This window comes from Arachis hypogaea, chromosome 19 (assembly GCF_003086295.3).
Source record: "Arachis hypogaea cultivar Tifrunner chromosome 19, arahy.Tifrunner.gnm2.J5K5, whole genome shotgun sequence".
Classification (NCBI taxonomy): Eukaryota; Viridiplantae; Streptophyta; class Magnoliopsida; order Fabales; family Fabaceae; genus Arachis; species Arachis hypogaea.
In genome coordinates, this window is record NC_092054.1 from 125,822,216 (window position 1) to 125,844,193 (window position 21,978).

General features: G+C 35.3%; 1 long non-coding RNA gene across 1 annotated transcript; it reads right to left on the reverse strand.

Moving 5' to 3' along the window:
* Nucleotides 1–5,902: 5,902 nt before the first annotated feature.
* LOC140182450 (uncharacterized) lies at nucleotides 5,903–6,761 on the reverse strand. The gene is made up of 2 exons (XR_011877992.1): nucleotides 6,651–6,761; nucleotides 5,903–6,347 (listed from the first exon to the last, which is right to left on the reverse strand). It is a non-coding gene; the product is annotated as an uncharacterized lncRNA (long non-coding RNA).
* Between the last annotated feature and the right edge of the window lie 15,217 nt (nucleotides 6,762–21,978).

Here is a 21,978-nt window from a genome sequence, read left to right on the forward strand (position 1 = left end):
ATTTTAATATATGTACTTGTTTCAAAACTATCTTTATACTCTGCGCCAAAAAACCAAAATTCATTCAAAATTGCCTTTTTGGTTTTGGTTTTTAGTGCCCTCCTCTCCTTCTCAAAAGCTGCTTTGCCTCATAGTTTAGTAGTTTATAGAGCCCTTCTCACCCACACTACTCTTCCTTCCACCAGTACCCGCCGCTAATCTTCTGGGTTGCACTCCAGCCAGCCTCCGACTTTGCAACTTAGGTTATCTCAACCCTTTCCTGTGCTTTGCGCTCACAAGTTACAGAGTCCTAACTCACTCACATTGCTTTGCCTCCTGCCTGTGGCCGCATCCGATCCTCCGGTCTCAGACCTCGCATCCTCGCCAGCCTCCGTCCTTGCACCTCAGGTGACCTCCACCCTCGTCATTTGCGCTCACTGGTCACAGCGGTCACCCACTCACACTACTCTACCTCTTTCATGTGGCTGCCTCCTCCAGTCTCGGACCTTGCACCCCCAGAAACCTCCGACCCTTGCCACTTTGCGTCTTTGTGCGTCCTCTGCCAAGTCTCAGTTTTTTGTGAGTAGTGATGTGATTCTTGTTTGTTCTCTTTATTAATGATGATTCTTTGTTTGTTTTTTTGTCAATTTTTTGTGAGTAGTGATATGATTCTTGTATCCTTTGTATGGTATTTTGAATAGAGTTATTTTCTTATTTTTTCATCTGCTGCAAATACTAAATCCGTCCCCACCTGAAAGCTGAGAGCTTAGTCTTTGTAAATTTCCAAGTATTCTAATTTTTTTCTTTTTATATAGTTATTAAGTTTTCAATCTTCTAAAACATTTATTGAAGTTGCTTTCTTGCTTGCTTATCAATTTTGCAGGTGCTACTTGGTGATTCATTCTTCTGTGAGATGGAGTATCCTAGAGCTATTGTAAGAGACACTTTCCTATATATACCTTTCTCCATTTTTTGTGTGGTTAAATTTTGGAAGAGATGCTACTTCATATCATTTTGATTTTAATGTAGTTTTATAGATAAACTAGATACAACTTTTTGTTCTGTTGTACTTATTGTAATTGGAACTAGATTATATACTATTTAAGCATGCTACAAATAATCGTAGTGTGTTTACATGATTAATGAACTTATGTTTGTCAATCTATAGTTCGTATTTCGATTTTATGTGTTAAGAACATATGCATTTCTTGTGCAATAGACGATTTGTTTACTAGCCTTATTTGTTGCAACTCTTTGATAATTGGTATTGTTGTTTGTTCTTGTGTGTAAAATGTAGTCCATGTTAAGCTCTGACTTTGCATTTTGCTTTGAGACAAATGTCTGCTTATCTCAATTAAGTTTATGATGTCTTTTAGTTTGCCTTGCCTATAATATAATTTTATATTCTGTGACTTGTCTATTTGTGATTAATGCTTATGTGTGCTTATGTCAGCCGTGTATCTATCTATTATTGTAAAATATTATGTTTTCATGATCATACTAGATATGCACTTTGAGATTGTAATAACTCACTTTTATATCTATTTGTGTTATCATTATGTGTAATATTTATTGTTGTATGAGCATATCATTTTCCTAGGTATATGTAGACAAAGTTAGACCTTAGAAATTTAGATTTTGTTACACTTAAATACTAATATTCTCATTATGAGCTAAACTTGAAAAATATTATAATGAATGTACGTTGTTTGTTTTGTAATACTTTGATATAATGAATGTTGCTGCATTGTGATCTAGACTTTGTTGCTGATTTATTAATACTTTGCATTCATGAAACATGTTAAGTGAAGTATCTTTTTTTAAATTAGTTTTCTGTAGCATATGCATGCATATAGTTTTACTCATTAATACTCATGTGTACACAAAACTTAAAATGCAAAAATCTATTAATAAAGAGGTGATTAGTGCACACAAAACTTAAAAGTGAGTTATTACAATCTCAAAGAGCATATCTCAAAGTGATAACACAAATAGACATAAAAGTGAGTTATTACAATCTCAAAGAGCATATCTCATATGATCATGAAAATATAATATTTTACAATAATAGATAGATACACGGCTGACATAAACACACATAAGCATTAATCACAAATAGACAAGTCATAGAATATAAAATATAATAACTAAGGCAAATTGAGAGACATCATAAACTTAATTGAGATAAGCAAATGCTTGTCTTAAAGCAAAATGTAAGGTCAGAGCTTAACATAGACTACTTTTTACATATAAGAACAAACAACAATACCAATTATCAAAGAGTTGTAACGAATAAGGCTATTAAACAAAGCATCAATTGCACAAGAAATTCATATGTTCTTAACACATAAAATCGAAACACAAACTATAGATTGACAGACATAAGTTCACTAATCATGTAATACACACTAAGATTATTTGTAGCAATGCTTAAATAGTATATAATCTACTTTCAATTGCAATAAGTACAGCAGAATGAAAAGATGTATCCAGTTTATTTATGAAACTACATCAAAATCAAAATGATATGAGAAGTAGCGTCTGTTCCAGAATTTAACCACGCAAAAAAAGGAGAAAGATATATATAGAAAATCATCTCTTACAATAACTCTAGGATACTCCCTCTCACGGAAGAATGAATCACCAAGTATCACCTGCAAAATGGATAAGCAAGCAAGAAAACAACTTCAATTAATGTTTTAGAAGATTGAAAACTTAATAACTATATGAAGAGAAAAAAATTAGAAAACTTAAAAGTTTACAGAGACCAAGCTCTCAGCTTCAGGTAGGGACGGATTCAGTATTTGTAGCGGATGAAGAAATGAGAAAATAACTCTGTTCAAAACTCCATACAAAGGATACAAAAATCACATCACTACTCACAAAAAATTGATAAAGAAACAAACAAAGAATCATCATTAACAAAGAGAACAAACAAGAATCACATCACCACTCACAAAAAATTGAGACTTGGCAAAGGACGCACAAAGATGCAAAGTGGTGTGAGGTCTGATACTGGAGGAAATGGCCACATGTAAGAGGCAGAGTAGTGTGAGTGGGTGAGAGCTGTGACCTGTGAGCACAAATGATGAGGGTGCAAGTCGCCTGAGGTACGAGGTTGGAGGCTAGCGAGGATGCGAGGTCTGAGACTGGACGATCAGATGCTTCCACAGGTAGGAGGCAGAGTAGTGTGAGTGAGTTAGGGCTCTATAACTTGTGAGTGCGAAGCACGAGAAAGGATAGAGGTAGCCTGAGTTGCAAAGTCAGAGGCTGGTTGGAGTGTGACCCAGAAGATCTGCGGCGGCCACTAGTAGGAGGCAGAGCAGTGTGGGTGAAGAGGGCTCTATAAACTACTAAACTGTGAGACAGAACAATTTTTGAGAAAGAGAGAGGAGGCCTCTAAAAACTAAAACCAAAAGGGCAATTTTGAATAAAATTTGGTTTTTTGCCGCAGAATATAGGGGTAGTTTTGAAACAACTACATATATTGAAATTTTAAAATTAAATTATATCTAATTTTTACCAATAAGTTAAAAAATATAATATTATAGTGTTAGTACCTAAAAGATAAATTCTGGAGTATTGATACCTAAAAGATAAATATTTAATAAAATTAAAATTAAATTTAATTTTGAATTATTTAATTTAAGTCGTGTTTTTAAATCTTCATCATATAAAAATCAAATTTAATATTAATCTTAGTTAAAGATATTTAAAATATATTCTAAAAAAAATATTTATAATCGTTTAAACAAGGATGAATATATATATAGTTCAATTTTTCATAAACGTTCTATTTGGTGATGTATATCGATAAATTTTAATTAAGATTACAAGTAAGTTTTTCTTCAAATTCTTAAGGTATTTATATAATTCCTACATGTATGACACAATTATTTAATCAATAGATAAAATAATATATGAAGTTATACTTACATATATATAAAATCTTATTATAAGAATTGTGGTGAATTCTTTTTTTGAGCTACATACGGTATTTGAATTAATTTGCTAAAGAGGTCTCTTAAGAGAAATTCTACATAGATAAGTTCTTTTTTTTGTAACTATCATTATGTGTATTAATACTCATTTTTTTAAAGAAAATCAATTTGATAAAAATCAATTTTTATGGTTCAATTTGATTTTAAACCAAATAAAATTGATATTTAATTTCATAGCAATAATATTAAAACTAAGCATTTTTTTCAATTGTTACAAAGATACAATGACATAAAACTCATTATGCAGAACTTATATTAAAAAAATGTTTCAACATGGAAAATGAGTAATGATGGAAAAAAAGAGCATAAAAGATACGATATTAAAAAAAAATTATGTTGTTAATAGAAAATCATATTATTGTCTTTTTAAATATTTTTAGTCCTTTTTCTTTGAATAAGTTCAATTTTTTTATCTGTTTCAAAATAAAAATACTAATAAAAATAATTAGATACTAAAAAAATATTTACACATATTTTCTTTCTCAATACTTAAATCAATGTCAAATTCTTCGTTTTACCAAATTATCAATACCCAAATAAAAAGTGAAATTATTTTTCTTTCCAAATAACAGAAATCATAATTCTTTTGAAATCATAATTCTTTTGAGTACTAAAAAAAAAGGTTATAATGGTTTTTTTTAAATATTATAGATCTGACCCTCTATGTCTTCAATTTTTCATGGATAATTCTATACTGATTACTAATATTTTGCTTATATTGTAATGAGCACATTTAATTGCTACTGTAAGCTTATTTTTTATTCTAGTTTTAGTATACATTTTTTTGTCACATTTTCAAATATATTAAATTTATACAAAATAAATAAATATAAATAATTTTTAAAAAAATGCACCTTTTTTTTGAGTTTTCGGTTTATGCATAACTTTGCAGTTAAAAGAAAAAAGAAAAAGAAAGGTTAAAATTAATTTTAGCAAATAAATCAGTTTATCAACTAGATCGGAGCACTATATTATTATAAGCTGGTTTAAAATTAGTTTCTATATGAAAAAGTAGTTTAGTTCAGTTTCTAAACTATTTAGGATGTGTTTAGTTTAGCATTACAAACTCAAGAAGCACGTCTAATCTTCTCGAATACCATAATTTTTTGTTTGGTAATTTTTTTTCTCTAAACACAAATATGATTCTGGGTTTTAACGCTTGTTTATCAGAAGCAACAAATTGTATCTTTTATGTTTAGTGTTTGAATCCAATTGTTAAATTGAAAAATTAATTAAAAAAAATTAATTTTTCTGTCAATTTTATTACTTAATCTCATTTGTAACAAGAGATAGTAAAAATCACTACAAGAAAAACACCCATTCAGGTACACTTGAAAAGTGTAGCCAAAAGTGAAAAAAAATGATGCCTTAGGCTACGGCTACGCTTTTTGGGCTACGGCTACGCTTTTTGGGGTGATTCTTATTCGGCCGTTGCCTATTCTCAAAGGCTACGCTTTTCTGCACCAAGGGCTACGCTTTTGGCGTTTGGGAATAGGCTACGCTTTTCAAGTGATGCTGTCCAGGACCAAAGGCTACGCTTTTCAGCTTTCATTCTTCCAGAATAGGCTACGCTTTTCAACGCTACTGCATCACTTGTAAAGCATAGCCACATTGTATACCATAGCTACTTTTTATAAGCGTAGCCTTAGGTTCCTCTTTTTTTTTTTGTTATACTATAGCTACTGTATATAAGTGTAGCCTTAGGTCCCTCATTATTTTTTTTTATTTTCTGTATATATATATATATATTAAAACCTAATATTTAATAATATAACTATATAATCCTATATTTTTAATTAATTAGTGAAATATTATAAAATAAAAATATTTCTCCATCCAAAAAACCTACTTTTTTTTTTTACCGGGAAAAATATTTTTTCATAATTGAAAAACTTTTATAAAGTAATCAGAAAAACAGGAAATAGTTGCCACAGAAAATAATGCATATCTTGTATACAACATCACTGTTATCTACAATCTGTATGTACCATCTTTAGCCTACAGCTTCTAAAGTTTACAGGTTGTTGTAAGATAGAAAACCTGAAAACATTTAAACAAAAAGAAAATTTACATTCCAATGTAAAAAAAATGAAAAAAAAGAAGTCATTTTGGTATAAATCAAATTCCTCCATTACAAATGACCATTTCCCTTGTGCACAACAGTGGTTCTTTCATAACCAAATGTCATCAACAAAAATGGAGGCCTTGCTTGCTTCTCTGCATTCCATGGCATATATGAAAATATCTGTGTGTTATGGTTACTGAGGAAAACATTCAGCTTCACAATAAGTTGCACCATCAAATATCTAGCTGATCAAGATCAATCGTGTTTGCAAAATTTCTTATCAGATCCTTTCGAACATCCACCTATTAAAAGCAGAAATTGTTTAAAAAGAAAAAGCAAGAAAGATTACGATAATAAAAATTTATTGGTGATTCAACTATAGAAACTGATTCTCTTAAACTTTTACATGACTTTGTTCCCTGTGATCTGTCATCTCTCTACTGATTTCAAAGGTGGAATCCAAACAATACATGAGATATCCATATGAAATAGTAAATAAAATCTAAGAATAGTCAATCAGGTAGCATATGAATTACCAATTTACTTTTAAGTGCGAAAATTGTAATTTCATATCTAAAGGTGCGAAAACTGAATTACCAACTTACCTCCTGCTGTAAAGCCTCATCAAGCTCTTGTTTATCATCAGGAGTAGTGATGTCTTCGGCGTACAGCTGAGATAAACAAATCCGGATCCTAAAAAAACATTAAAATTTAATTTTAACCATTCTAAGTAATTAAAAATGTTGTTCCCTTAACGTCCAGATGCAACATTCAAAATGGTTACATTGGTTTAACAGAGAACTTGGCTATGACTTCAGAACAAGCACCACAAAGATTTGAAACTATTTATGCTGCCCTAACTTAGAATTTTAGGAACATGAAGCTCACCACAAAGATCTCGAATGCCTTTGAACTTTGTACGTAGATCCCTGTCCGTCCCTTCAGACACAATGAATATGAGAGATTCATACCAGCAGCATATCCCTATTACGGAGCAGCATTTTCAATGGAAAGTATCTTCCTCTCATTCTCATACATTGCTATAAATTTGCCAATTTTGACTAGTTGGCACCTAATGTAATGGTAACTATTTGATTGTGATGCAGATGGCAGGTTTCTTCATCTTCACTGTTGTTCATCTATACCACAAGTAGTTGTAAACCCTTTGATCCAAGATAATGTAGTATGTAGCACCATAACGATTGGATTTAAATGCTGAGATTGAAAATTTTGACTAGGATATAAAATGTAAATTTCTAATTTATTATAAAAGTGATTCCAAACCAGCTAACATGCTCTTATCCTTGATTCAACAAGGGATTTTGGAGAAGAAATTCAAACGCAAGGAACGAAATTGAAACCAGTTAACTAATAATAATATAGGATGAAACTAAAGACCAAAAAGAAATAGAAAGCAAACAAAACTTAACTAAAGATGAAGCATTTGTGCAGAAGATGAAGCTAAAGACCTTGTAGTTCTTCTAAGAATTTGTGCAGCTTCCTCTGAATTCATATTTCCTCTGATAAAATCAACATGGAATCATCAATTGGGAATCAAAAGTGATCAGAAGCACTAATAAAAATTAAATAAGTAAGAGTGATCAGAAGCACTAATAATATGCCTTATAATAAAAAATAATATGCATAATAAACTAAATTCACTAATGAAACCAGCAAGAGTGATCAAAAGCACTAATGAAGCAGAGCAGTTTTTTAAGAATTAGCAAGAAAAGAAAACTAGAGATGATAATAACATAAAGCTAAGGCCTGTAACATCTTTGCTCAGCATAACCAACTAGCAGTGAGATATGAAAACAAATGAAGCATAGACACTAGATAGAAGTTTCAGAAGAACAAAATTTTCCATTCCCAAACAAACAAAATCTTCTCCCACAAATACTTGAAAAACCCTCTCCTTCCATTCTCCATCCAGGAAAACGTAAATAAATGACCATTTTCTTCCTGTTCCACAACTTAAAAGACAGTACTACCAACAATAAAAGAATCAACAACAATAAGATCATCCCTGCTCTAAACACACATATAAAAAAATTCTGGTCCAATCAAACTAGACATATTTGAACTGTATCAACTCTTCTAGTAATCAAGTCATACCTTAGTAGTGAAAATGCTCCTCAAAGATAGTTTTATATTTTATAACATTCACAATGCTGCAAACCCAGCACCTTATTTCATAGAGAAAAGTCTAAACCAAAAGTATTCCAACTACATCAAGTCTTCTAGACTTCTACTAATCTGCTAAAAGTTCTAAAACTCACTTCACTAGGAACAAAGATTCTCAAAGCTTTTTTTCTGTAGCAAGATTAATTACCTATATGAGATTCATCATGTTAGCAGAAAGGACACTAATAACATCAAAATCGTGTGACTGCAAACACCTAAAGAGCCTCTGCAGAAAGAAAAATGAGTCAGTTTAAAAATAAAAAAATATTCATGATCATGCATGCACATCGCACAATAACTAAAGATCACCTAATTAGTAATGACAATAAGAATAAAAATAGTCATCTACACCCACATTTAGATCCTTCTGCAACTCACACCTGATTAGTAAGGCTACATTGCTACAAAGATATCACAGGAAGAAGTTCCAGGCTTCTTTAGTTTTCAGATGAATTCCTAGTTTATATGATTAAGGAGAATTTAAATTGGTTATCAAATTTCCATGTAAAACACCCAAAGCAAAGAAAACATAACCAAAAAAAGCATCAGAGAGGAATATAGCTTGAAGCAAGAAATTGAAAGCAACCACTATGTTCAAGGAATGCGTATGAACCAAGACGTAAATCAAAATATTTCAGTGTGAAACCTGTTCTTTTCACTAATTTTTCCTTAAGATGTTAAACTAATTGAAAACCTAAAATTCGAACCTAAAACCCCCAAAAATTCACAAAACCAATTGAAAATTGATACATACTTTCTCTATCTTAATTAGACGTTGCAGTTCATCATTACTATCAAAACCATACCCACCTTCGAACTGAAAAGTGAGAGCGAGTTAGAGAATGAGCGAGAAAGGGAGGATACAGAACAGAGAATGTTTACCTGGTGACAGAGGATACGACGATGGTGATGAGCAGCAAGACAACGACTTGGCGACAGAGCACGACGGCGGCGAGACATCCCTTCGACCTCCTCGGCGGCAGCACAGCAGCCCGACGATGGCAGAACGGCGATGGCAACAAGCCCTAGCAGTGGCGGTGGAGCTTCAGTGGCGACGAAGCACCCCCTTCTTCTCTCCTCCATCGCGTTTTCTCTTTTCCTCGAGCGCTCTCTCTCTCTCTGGCGCTCGACAGCGACGGTGGCGGAGCCCTAGCCGGCGTCGTCCTTTCCTACCTTCCCTCTCTTCTCTTCTTCTTCCCGTTCTCCCCCTTTCGGATTTCTTCCCTCTTTCTGTGTGTGTGTGTGGAGTGAGGATGATGGTGTATGTCGCATGAGTGAGGGTGACTGGGTGAGGTTAAATTTTTTCTAAGTGGGGGTGACTAGGTGACTGGGTGACTGGGTGTGTTGTGCGCGAAAGGGTTGGCTAAGGTGAAGGTTATGCGTGAAGGTGATGAGAATGGCAAAAGGATGAGCTTCTGGAGGAAATAGGGTTTGTTGTGCGCGAAGTGGGCTGTGCGTGTGTTCTTCTGGAGGGAACTGAAAGGGAAATAAAAAATTTGCTAAGTGTTAGAATTTGCCCTACATACATTAGGCATCACTTTTAAAACGCACCCAAAACATAATAAATAAGTTACTCTTTAAAAGCGTTCTCTTTGATACGAAAAGTGAACCCATAGATATCAACCTACGGCTACGCTTTATAAGTGATTTCTATAATACCTATGGCTACACTTTTTAAATGATGCCATAATTGTGTATCTTTTTCTCTTATAAAAAGGCAACACGGAGAAAAGCGTAGCCTATTCATAGAATAGCGTAGAATAGGCTACGCTTTTCAAATGTAGCTTAAAAAAAGTGTGGCTGAATGGGTATTTTTCTTGTAGTGAATAATCATCAGAGTTTTTAAATTTTTTTATGGCTATATTTTACAAACAAATATTTTTTTAATATTATTGTTAGTATTCTTTGTTAAGTTTTGATTTTTTATCAATTTTTTTTGTTCATAGTATGAATATTTTTGTTTAGAGTTTTTTTTATGTTCACTCATATATATTTTTGTATTTTTTAATATATTTTTTATTATTTATTATTTATATAAAATTTTTAATCATCTTTATTGATACATATTTTTTTATAGAACCTTATTTTTTTTATAGAACTTAAATTACCTGTGAAAAGTGTGGTACATTTGTTTTTATTATAAGAGCATTTATAAAGGTATCTTTTTGAATTTGTTCAAATCTCAGTAACTTTATGTACGTGACTTATCCCTTATGAATTTTTAGATGATTTATTATTTATTAAAATATAATATTATAATTTTATAAAATTAAATTGATTCTACTCATAGTTGGTTATCTCATAAAATTATAATTTAACTAATTTAATTTTTAATATGCTTTGTGTGTAGATATAGAAATTTCAGAACATCGAAAATGGATGTATAATAAGAATTTGTCAAACCGAAGAGGATTACGACAGAAATTTGTTAATGGTGTTCAACATCTTATTGATACAGTTACAAAACAACCTCAATTTGTACTTGATGGCAATGTACTTAGATGTCCTTGTAACAAGCATAAAAATAAAGTTTTTTCAACTCCGAATGAGCTAGATTTTATAAAAATAGTTTCATGCCAAGATATTGGTGTTAGAATTTACATGAAGAGAGTTCATTGCATTTGAATGTAGATCATGATAATCAAGAAGGCACGTATTTTTCTCCACATGTTAGTGTGCCAATAAGTTCATATGAATCTACGGTGGTTGATGCTGCTGGACTAGAGTTGATGAGTCAATTTGAAGAACACATGGAGGAGCCTCTAAATGCAAAAGCTAAAAAAATTTATAATTTATTACGGTCTGCTCAGTGCCCATTATTTGAGGGATGTGTAATCATTTAGAATTATCAATGACAGTTAAAATGTTGAGTATAAAAGTTAAAGGGAATGAATCTCAATAAATTTTTGATGATTTTGTTAAATCCATAAAGAAAGTGATGCCTAAGAATAACTTACTTGTCTCCAATTTTATGAAGTAAGAAGCTAGTATCGAAACTTGGCATGGAAAGTAAAAAAATTGATTGTTGCATTAATGGTTGTATGTTATATTACAAGGAAGATGATATATCAAGAAAGGAACGTAAATTTTGTGATTCTCCAAGGTACAAGATAGGTAAAAGAGTAAAGAAGTGCCTTTGAAATGAATGCATTATTTATCGCTTATACTTCGTTTAAAAAGACTTTATGCTTCAATGCACACAGCACCTCACATGCGATGGTGTAACACCCTACCACACAGAGCCTTATGCTTAAGTCATAAGACAGAGGTGGTGAGGTATTACGACCTCTAAAAGTAAAATTTTATATATAGTAATAGTGAAAAAAGATTTTTAACTAGGAGCCTTTGAAAAAAAGGGTAAAGCAAAATCGTTAAAATTGAAAAGCGCAAAATTCACGAATTCGATAACGTAAGCAAAACAGGATAAAAAATAAGCTAACACGGATATATATATATATATATATATATATATATATATATATATATATATATATATATATATATATATATATATATATATATATGAGAACCTAAGAGAAACCCAAAGTACAGAGTTATAAAACCTGTTTCTCCAAAATAACCTCTAGACGAAGTTAATACAAAAAATATATAAACAGTGGATATAATGAGTATCTATGTAATACGTATAACCAAAATAAATCTTCGAGAGATAAGGATCTTTGCTAAATCAGAAGCTTCCAGCATGTCTTAGCGAGAAGCCTCATGTCCTACATCTGAAAACCACAAAATTCACATGGGTGAGAACCAGAGGTTCTTAGTATGGTAACAGTGCCCACATATCTAACATATAATGTCTTGGAAAAGCCAAATGCAATCCTAGAACTTCCAACAGATAACTAAAGCTTATAAACATAACTAATCCATGAAAAAGTAATAGGCAACTAGCTAAGGGTGTTCGGTCCATCTAAAACTCCCCTTCCAACTCCTCCAAACCTCCCAACCGTCACCGGAATCAGTTGTTACAAACACATTTATTACAGACAAAGAAATCACAGGTAGAAAGCATATACAGCAGATAAACAATTAGCAAGTAGTTATGCAGTCAATTAGGCATTCCAAACAAAACACACCAAACAAACATATAGATGCATATAATGCATGCCTATTCTAGTGGCTGATGAGTCTCATCTGTCGGTTATAAAGCCAACCCGATAAGTCCTGGTAGCTAACCATTGGACTGTCCCTTTGTCGTCCATCCCCAACTCGAGTAATTCACAATCATAATCATAATCATACAACACCCACACTGGTGTTTATCTACAGAGGCGAGCTCATCCAAAACTTTCAGTGTCTGGCCACACTTACGACATAGGGTCAGCAGAGTATCAAGTCTCAACTGGAATACGTGGTGGCTAGCCACTGTTTTCACCCAGGAAAACTCGTATCTCAGATGTTTGGAAGTGCAACAATCAGATTATCATTCAACAAGCATATATGCATTCCTAATTAGCCATAATTCAGAATTAATAAAGCCATGCGGCTCATAACATAATCCACAACCAGCCATAATTCATGATCACATACAACCATTTGGCTCATATCATACACAGCACTTCCACCAACATCGTCAACAACTCATACAATCATCACTAATCATGGTTCATCATTAATTCTCCCTTTACTTCATCCACAAGTTACCACCTTCCCTAACTTCTTCTCAATACTAGGCATTCTATGAGGATTTAGGGCTAAAAGGATGAAAATAGAGGCTTAGAGGTTTGAAATTTGGTTTTAAAAACACAAAACTCATATTTGCTGAAAATAGGGTCACGCATACGCGTGAGTGCGTGTTTGGACCATGTCGCGTGCGCATTGCCCTTCCCGCGTACGCATGCGCACCAAACAGGAATGACTGACCATGTATGAGGGAATTCGCGTACGCAAAAACCCCAGATCACGTGTACGTGTGGCCCACGCGTACGCATGAGTGTGCATTTTGGCCTATTTCGCGTATGCAGTCCCTTTTCCACATACGCAAACGCGCCAAACAAAAGCGCATATCCACGTATGGAATGTATGCATACGCATACAATGCAGCAACTCAAAAAAGCTGCCAAGTCCAGAATTTTTAGCTTGTACACCAATCTTTGATCGAGCATAACTTCCTCATTTTAAAATATTTTTCCTCCGTTCTTTGAACGGCATAAACATCTTGGACCAAATTTTCTTTCTAAATAAGTTTGAAATAAATCAAAGGTCTAGAGACCAAGTTATACTCCGTCAAAGTTGGGCCAAAATCACAATTTTCACAAACTTGTAAACCTCCAATTTCAAAACATACAACTTCCAAATCCTTTTAAAACTAACCCAAACTTACCAATTCAACATCAACCATATATACTCATTTTCTCATACAAGCCACAACCTACCAACTTCCTCCATTCTCAAGTTCAATGTTTCAATTTAACAACACCATACCATATCAACATTATTCCATACCTCAATTTCAACAATATTCAATTTAACCAACCACTATACATACAAATCAATATCATTTTCACCATCAATATGGTACCAACCACGATTCAATCTCACTAACCATTAAACATACACCAAGGCATACATATCATACATATAAAATTCCATCAAAACCTCCAAAATCACTAACCACATTCATAATAACACAATCCATCTCAACCAATCAACACATCAACAATTCAATTCCTATCCTAGGGTCACTAGCCTAAGTTTTCACATTACATTACTGATGCACCACTAATTCGTGATACATCTTGTGCTTAATTGAGTAGATTTTATCCACTATTCTCAAACTTATTCATAGAAATCGCCAGTTGTACATTTTCCTTCCTGATTTTGTGCTATGATTGAAAACATGCTTCTTTGGCCTTAAATTTGATAGCTTTAATCCTCTCTTATTACCATTCGATGCTGTGATATGTGTGTTAAGTGTTTTCAGGGTTTACAGCATAGGAATGGCTTAGAGGATGGAAAGGAAGCATGCAAAAGAGGAAGGAATACAGGAAATTGAAGGAATCACAAAGCTGTCAAGCCTGACCTCTTCGCATTCAATCGATCATAACTTGAGCTATAGAGGTCCAAATGAGGCGGTTCTAGTTGTGTTGGAAAGCTAACATCCTGGGCTTCAAAATGATATATAATTTGCTATAGTTTTCTGGCGTTTAAGGGGGCGCGCACGCATGCATCACGCGGACGTGTGCATCTGCAAAAAACCAGCGACCTGTACGTATCAGAAATTGCCCTCAGCGATTTCTGAGCTGTTTTTGACCCAGTTTTCGGTCCAGAAAACACATATTAGAGGCTACAGAGTGGAGGAATCAAGGAGACACTTTTTATTCACATAATTTTAGGTTTTAGATGTAGCTTTTAGAAAGAGAGGCTCCTCTCTCTAGGTTTTAGGATTTAGGATTTTTCTTCTACTTTTATTTGTCTTAGCATTCTAGTTTATTGATCTTCCTTGTTGATTACTTTAGTTTTTAAATTATCATGTTAGACTTGATTTTATATTTAATGCAATTTGAGGTATTCCATGTTTATTGCTTACTTCTTCATTTGTTGTTATTGAATCCTTGCTATTGGTTGTTTAGATCTAATATTCTCTTATTAATTTCCTATGTTTTTATTATGTGCACTCCAAGTGTTTGATGAAATGCTTGGGAGAGTTTTAGCTTATAATTTTGTGTTCTTGGCTTTGGATGGTAACTTGGGAACTCTTGAGTTACTAATGTCCAAGTAATTGATGATTGGTAGCCGTTGACTTTAGTTCTCACTAATTGAATTGGTGGAGAGTTAGGACTTATGGACTTGGATTGATATAGCCCATTTAACTTTCCTTTACTAGTTAGAGGATGATTTAATGTGATTGATCCTTGCTAATTCTGATGTTGTGGTTAGTGATAAGGATAGAGATCCTTGACCACCAACCCTTGCCAAGACCTCTTTTTATCATTTGAATTTCATTGCCATTTACTTTTCTTGCTCCTTATCCAAAACCCCAAAAACACACTTTTCCATAACCAATTATAAGCACACTTCCCTGCAATTTCTTGAGAGATGACCTGAGGTTTAAATACTTCGGTTATCAATTTTATTAGGGATTTGTTACTTGTGACAACCAAACTTTTGCATGAAAGGATTCTTTGTTGGTTTAGAAGCTATACTTTCAACGAGAACTTATTTGTGAAATTCTAGACCATACAAAAGTCTGTTCATCAAAATGGCGCCATTGCCGAAAAATTGCAAACGTGTGCCTTATTATTGGTTATTGTAAATATTTACTTTTTGCTTGCTTGTTAGTTTTTGTTGGTTTTAGGACTTTATTGCTTATTTTTTTTAGCTTTTGTTTTTATTTTCTTTTGTTGCTATAAATTCTCACCCCTTTGGCTATGAGTTTAGTTCAAATTATGTTGCAGGAAGAGGAGATTACAATGAGAATATGCATCAAGGATGGGAGAATCAAAGATGGGAGGAGCCACAAGAATTTGATCAACCCTCTTGGCAACAACCTCCACCAACATACTATGACCAAGAGCCATTCCAAGAGGCATACCAAGATAATGACTATGGTGAGCACTCTTTTGATTATCAACCCCCACCACCATACGTCTATGAACCCCCTCCTCAACATAATTTTGAACCACCATACTCACAAGACCCTTACCACCAAACACCCCCATATGACCTTAGTCCTTATCCACCATACCAACCACCATATGAACCATACATAGAACCACTCCAATTCCAAAACAATTGCCCCCTCTTCCTCTTTCTATGATGAGATGCTTCAATCTCTTGTGCACCTCCTTTTCAACCCATAATGATCTCTCCATCCCATCACCACCATCCATGGAAGAGCACTCACATCCATCAATGCAAGAGCAACATGATCCCAATGATGCTACTGACCCGGAACAAGAGCGAAGAGATCGTCTTAGGGATGTAATGGATCAGTTTTATGCACACATACTTCAAGAGAAGCAAGAGGAGGCCCAAAAGGTGGAGGTAGGAGAGACCCTTGAAGATGAAGTAGTTGAAGAATTAGTGAAGGTTGAACAAGAGGGAAGCTCCATCATTAAAGACAACTCTACACTAAGTGACATCAAGGAGGAGTTTGATTGTGTATTAGAGCAAGTGGAGAAAGCTGAAATTATCACAGAAGAAGAAGTGGTTGAAGACTTGGGAGATGCGGAACCTCTATGGGAAAGTCCAGTCATAGAGCCTCCTTCCAGGATGTTTGATGTTGATGTTAAGGAGGGTGTACAACTTCCAAGGCATATCATGGTTGAAGACTTTGCAAAGGTTGATCAAGAGATGGAGCTTAAAGAAGAAGAAGCACAGCCTCTGGTGCACAAAATTGTGATCCTTAACAATGGCGCCAAAAACTTGGTGCTCGGAACGTAATTCACACACTTTGTCACAACTTGGCATAACTAACCAGCAAGTGCACTGGGTCATCCAAGTAATAAACCTTACGTGAGTAAAGGTCGATCCCACGGAGATTGTCGGCTTGAAGCAAGCTATGGTCACCTTGTAAATCTCAGTTAGGCGGATTCAAATGGTTATAGAGTTTTAATGATTAAAAGATAAATAAAACGTAAAATGGGATAGAGATACTTATGTAAGTCATTGGTGAGAATTTCAGATAAGCGTATAGAGATGCTTTCGTTCCTTCTGAACCTCTGCTTTCCTACTATCTTCATCCAATCATTCCCACTCCTTTCTATGGCAAGCTTTGTATAGGGCATCACCGTTGTCAATGGCTACTTCCCATCCTCTCACTGAAAATGGTCCAAGATGCGCTGTCACCGCATGGCTATTCATCTGTCGGTTCTCGATCATACTGGAATAGGATTCAGTAATCCTTTTGCGTCTGTCACTACGCCCAGCACTCGCGAGTTTGAAGCTCGTCACAGCCATCCCTTCCCAGATCCTACTCAGAATACCACAGAAAAGTTTTAGACTTTCCAGATCTCAAGAATGGCCGCCAATAATTCTAGCCTATACCACGAAGACTCTGATCTCATGATCAGAAAGCTAAGAGATACACATTCAAGCTTGTTTGCATGTAGAACGGAAGTGTTTGTCAGGCACGCGTTCATAAGTGAAAATGATAATGAGCGTCACATAATCATCACATTCATCATGTTCTTGTGTGCGAATGAATATCTTAGAGAAGAAGTAGGCTTGAGTTGAATAGAAAAATAATAGTACTTTGCATTACTTCATGAGGAACAGCAGAGCTCCACACCTTAATCTACGGTGTGTAGAAACTCTATCGTTGGAAATACATAAGTGATAAGGTCCAGGCATGGCCGAATGGCCAGCCTCCATGATCTAAGAACTAAACGTCCAGAGATCAAAATACAATAGTAAAAAGTCCTATTTATACTAAACTAGTTACTAGGGTTTACAGAAATGAGTAAATGATGCAGAAATCCACTTCCGGGCCCACTTGGTGTGTGCTTGGGCTGAGAATTGAAGCTTTCACGTGTAAAGGTCCTTAAACCCCAGTTTGTAAACTGTTTCTGGCGTTTAACTCTGCTTTGCAACCTGTTTCTGGCGTTTGACTCCAGAATAAGGCAGAGAGCTGGCGTTGAACGCCAGTTTGCGTCATCTAAACTCGGAAAAAGTATGGACTATTATATATTGCTGGAAAGCCCTGGATGTCTACTTTCTAATGAAATTGAGAGCGTGCCATTTGGACTCCTGTAGCTCCAGAAAATCTACTTTGAGTGCAGGGAGGTCAGAATCCAACAGCATCTGCAGTCCTTCTTCAGCCTCTGAATCTGGTTTTTGCTCAAGTCCCTCAATTTCAGCCAGAAAATACCTAAAATCACAGAAAAATACACAAACTCATAGTAAAGTCCAGAAATGTGATTTTTATTTAAAAACTAATAAAAATATACTAAAAACTAACTAAATCATACTGAAAACTATGTAAAAACAATGCCAAAAAGCGTATAAATTATCCGCTGATCACAACACCAAACTTAAATTGTTGCTTGTCCCCAAGCAACTGAAAATCAAATAGGATAAAAAGAAGAGAATATACTATAAATTCCAAAATATCAATGAAACTTAGCTCCAATCAGATGAGCGGGACTAGTAGCTTTTTGCCTCTTGAATAGTTTCGGCATCTCACTTTATCCCTTGAAGTTCATAATGATTAGCATCTATAGGAACTTAGAATTCAGATAGTGTTATTGATTCTCCTAGTTCAGTATGTTGATTCTTGAACACAGCTACTTTATGAGTCTTGGCCGTGGCCCTAAGCACTCTATTTTCCAGTATTACCACCGGATACATACATGCCACAGACACATAACTGGGTGAACCTTTTCAGATTGTGACTCAGATTTGCTAAAGTCCCCAATTAGAGGTTTCCAGGGTTCTTAAGCACACTCTTTTTTTGCTTTGGACCTCGACTTTAACCGCTCAGTCTCAAGTTTTCACTTGACACCTTCACGCCACAAGCACATGGTTAGGGACAACTTGGTTTAGCCTCTTAGGCCAAGATTTTATTCCTTTAGGCCCTCCTATCCACTGATGCTCAAAGCCTTGGATCCTTTTTATTACCCTTGCCTTTTGGTTTTAAGGGTTATTGGCTTTTTGCTCTTGCCTTTTGGTTTAAAGAGCTTTTAGCTTTTTCTGCTTGCTTTTTCTTTCTCTTTCTCTTTTTTTTCGCCATTTTTCTTTTCTCTTTTTTTTCGTAAGCTTTTGTATTCACTACTTTTTCTTGCTTCAAGAATCATTTTTATGATTTTTCAGATTATCAAATAATATGTCTCCTTTTTCATCATTCTTTCAAGAGCCAACATATTTAACATTCATAAACAACAATTTCAAAAGACATATGCACTGTTCAAGCATTCATTCAGAAAACAAAAAGTATTATCACCACAACAAAATAATTAAACTAGTTTCAAGGATGAATTCGAAATCATGTACTTCTTGTTCTTTTGTAATTAAAACATTTTTCATTTAAGAGAGGTGATGGATTAATAGGACATTCATAACTTTAAGATATAGACACTTAAATACTAATGATCATATAGTAAAGACACAAACATAAATAAACATGAAGCATAGTAAACGAAAAATAGAAAATAAGAACAAGGAGATTAAGGAATGAGTCCACCTTAGTGAGGGTGAAGTCTTCTTCTTCTTGAAGAACCAATGGTGCTCTTGAGCTCCTCTATGTCTCTTCTTTGTCTTTGTTGCTCCTCCCTCATAGCACTTTGATCTTTTCTAATCTCATGGACGATGATGGAATGCTCTTGGTGCTCCATCCTTAGTTGTCCCATGTTGGAGCTTAATTCTCCTAGGGAAGTGTTGATTTGCTCCCAATAGTTTTGTGGAGGGAAGTGCATCCCTTGAGGCATCTCAGGGATTTTATGGTGAGGAATTTTCTCATGCTCTTGTTGAGGTCCATGATCTCTTGTTTGCTCCATCCTTTTCTTAGTGATGGGCTTGTCCTCTTCAATGAGGATGTCTCCCTCTATGTCAATTCTAGCCGAATTACAGAGGTGGCAAATGAGGTGAGGAAAGGCTAACCTTGCCAAAGTAGAGGACTTGTCAGCCACCTTGTAGAGTTCTTGAGGTATAATCTCATGAACTTCCACTTCCTCTCCAATCATGATACTATGGATCATGATGGCCCGGTCTATAGTAACTTCAGACCAGTTGCTAGTAGGAATGATTGAGCGTTGAATAAACTCCAGCCATCCTCTGGCTACAGGCTTAAGGTCCAGTCTTCTCAATTGAACCGGCTTGCCTCTTGAGTCAACTTTCCATTGAGCTCCTTCCACACATATGTCCATGAGGACTTGGTCCAACCTTTGATCAAAGTTGACCCTTCTAGTGTAGGGGCGTGCGTTTTCTTCTATCATTGGCAAGTTGAATGCCAGCCTTACATTTTCCGGACTGAAATCTAAGTATTTTCCCCGAACCAGGGTAAGCCAATGCTTTGGATTCGGGTTCACACTTTGATCATGGTTCCTAGTGATCCATGCGTTTGCATAGAACTCTTGAACCATTAAGATCCCGACTTGTTGGATGGGGTTGGTGAGAACTTCCCAACCTCTTCTTCGGATCTCATGTCGAATCTCTGGATACTCATTCTTTTTTAGCTTGAAAGGAACCTCAGGGATCACTTTCTTCTTGGCCACAACTTTATAGAAGTGGTCTTGATGGACCTTTGAGATGAATCTCTCCATCTTCCATGACTCAGAGGTGGAAGCAATTGCCTTCCCTTTCCTCTTTCTTGAGGTTTCTCTGGCCTTAGGTTCCATTAATGGTTATGGAAAAACAAAAAGCTATGCTTTTACCACACCAAACTTAAAATGTTTGCTCGTCCCCGAGCAAAAGAAGAAAGAAAGAAGGAGAAGAGGAAGAAAATGGAGGAGATGGGGGGAGAAGGTGTATTCGGCTAAGGGGGAGAAGAAAGGGTTGTGTTGTGTGAAAATGAAGAGGGGATTAGGGGTTTATATAGGAGTGGGGAGGGGTTTAGGGTTCGGCCATTAGGGTTGGGTTTGGGAGGGAAAAGAGTTTGAATTTTGGAGGTAGGTGGGGTTTTTGGGGAAGAGAGGATGGATGTGAGTGGTGAAGAGGTGATGGGGAAGAGTGACTGAGGTGATTGGTGAGGGGTATTTGTGGAAGAGAGTTATGAAAAGGTGTGAAGAGGAGAGAAGAAAATGTGGGGATCCTGTGGGATCCACAGATACTGAGGAGATCTTGTGGGGTCAAGGACTTAACATCCCTGCTCCAATTAGGCGTGTAAAACGCCCTTAGCATGCATGTCTGGCATTAAACGAAAGCTTGCTGCTTGTTTTTGGCGTTAAACGCCCAAATGTAGACTGTTTTTGGCGTTTAACGCTACTTCTATGCTCTGTTCTGGTGTTAAACGCCAGTCTGGTGCTTGTTTCTGGTGTTTAACGCCAGCTTAATGCTTCTTTCTGGCGTTAAACGCTAGTTTGATGCTTCTTACTGGCGTTTAAACGCCAGTAAGTTCTTTCTCCAGGGTGAGCTATTTTTAAAGCTGTTTTTCATTCTGTTTTTGATTTTTCAATAGTTTTTGTGACTTCACATGATCATCAACCTAAAGAAACATAAAATAACAATAGAAATAAAATAGATATAATTAAATAACATTGGGTTGCCTCCCAACAAGCGCTTTTTTAATGTCAATAGCTTGACAGTGAGCTCTCATGGAGCCTCACAGATGTTCAGAGCATTGTTGGAACCTCCCAACACCAAACTTAGAGTTTGAATGTGGGGGTTCAACACCAAACTTAGAATTTGGTTGTAGCCTCCCAACACCAAACTTAGAGTTTAACTGTGGGGCTTTGGTTGACTCTGCAGTGAGAGAAGCTTTTCATGCTTCCTCTCCATGGTTACAGAAGGAGATCCTTGAGTTTTAAACATAAGGTTGTCCTCATTCAGTTGAAGGACCAATTCTCCTCTGTCCACATCAATCACAGCTCTTGCTATGGCTAAGAAGGGTCTTCCAAGGATGATGGATTCATCCTCATCCTTCCCAATGTCTAGGATTATGAAATTAGCAGGGATGTAAAGGCCTTCAACCTTTACTAACACGTCCTCTATTTGTCCATAAGCCTGTTTTCTTGAGTTGTCTACCATCTCTAAAGAGATTTTGGCATCTTGCACCTCAAAGATCCCAAGTTTCTCCATTACAAAGAGTGGCATTAAGTTTATTCCTGACCCCAGGTCACACAGAGCCTTCTCAAAGGT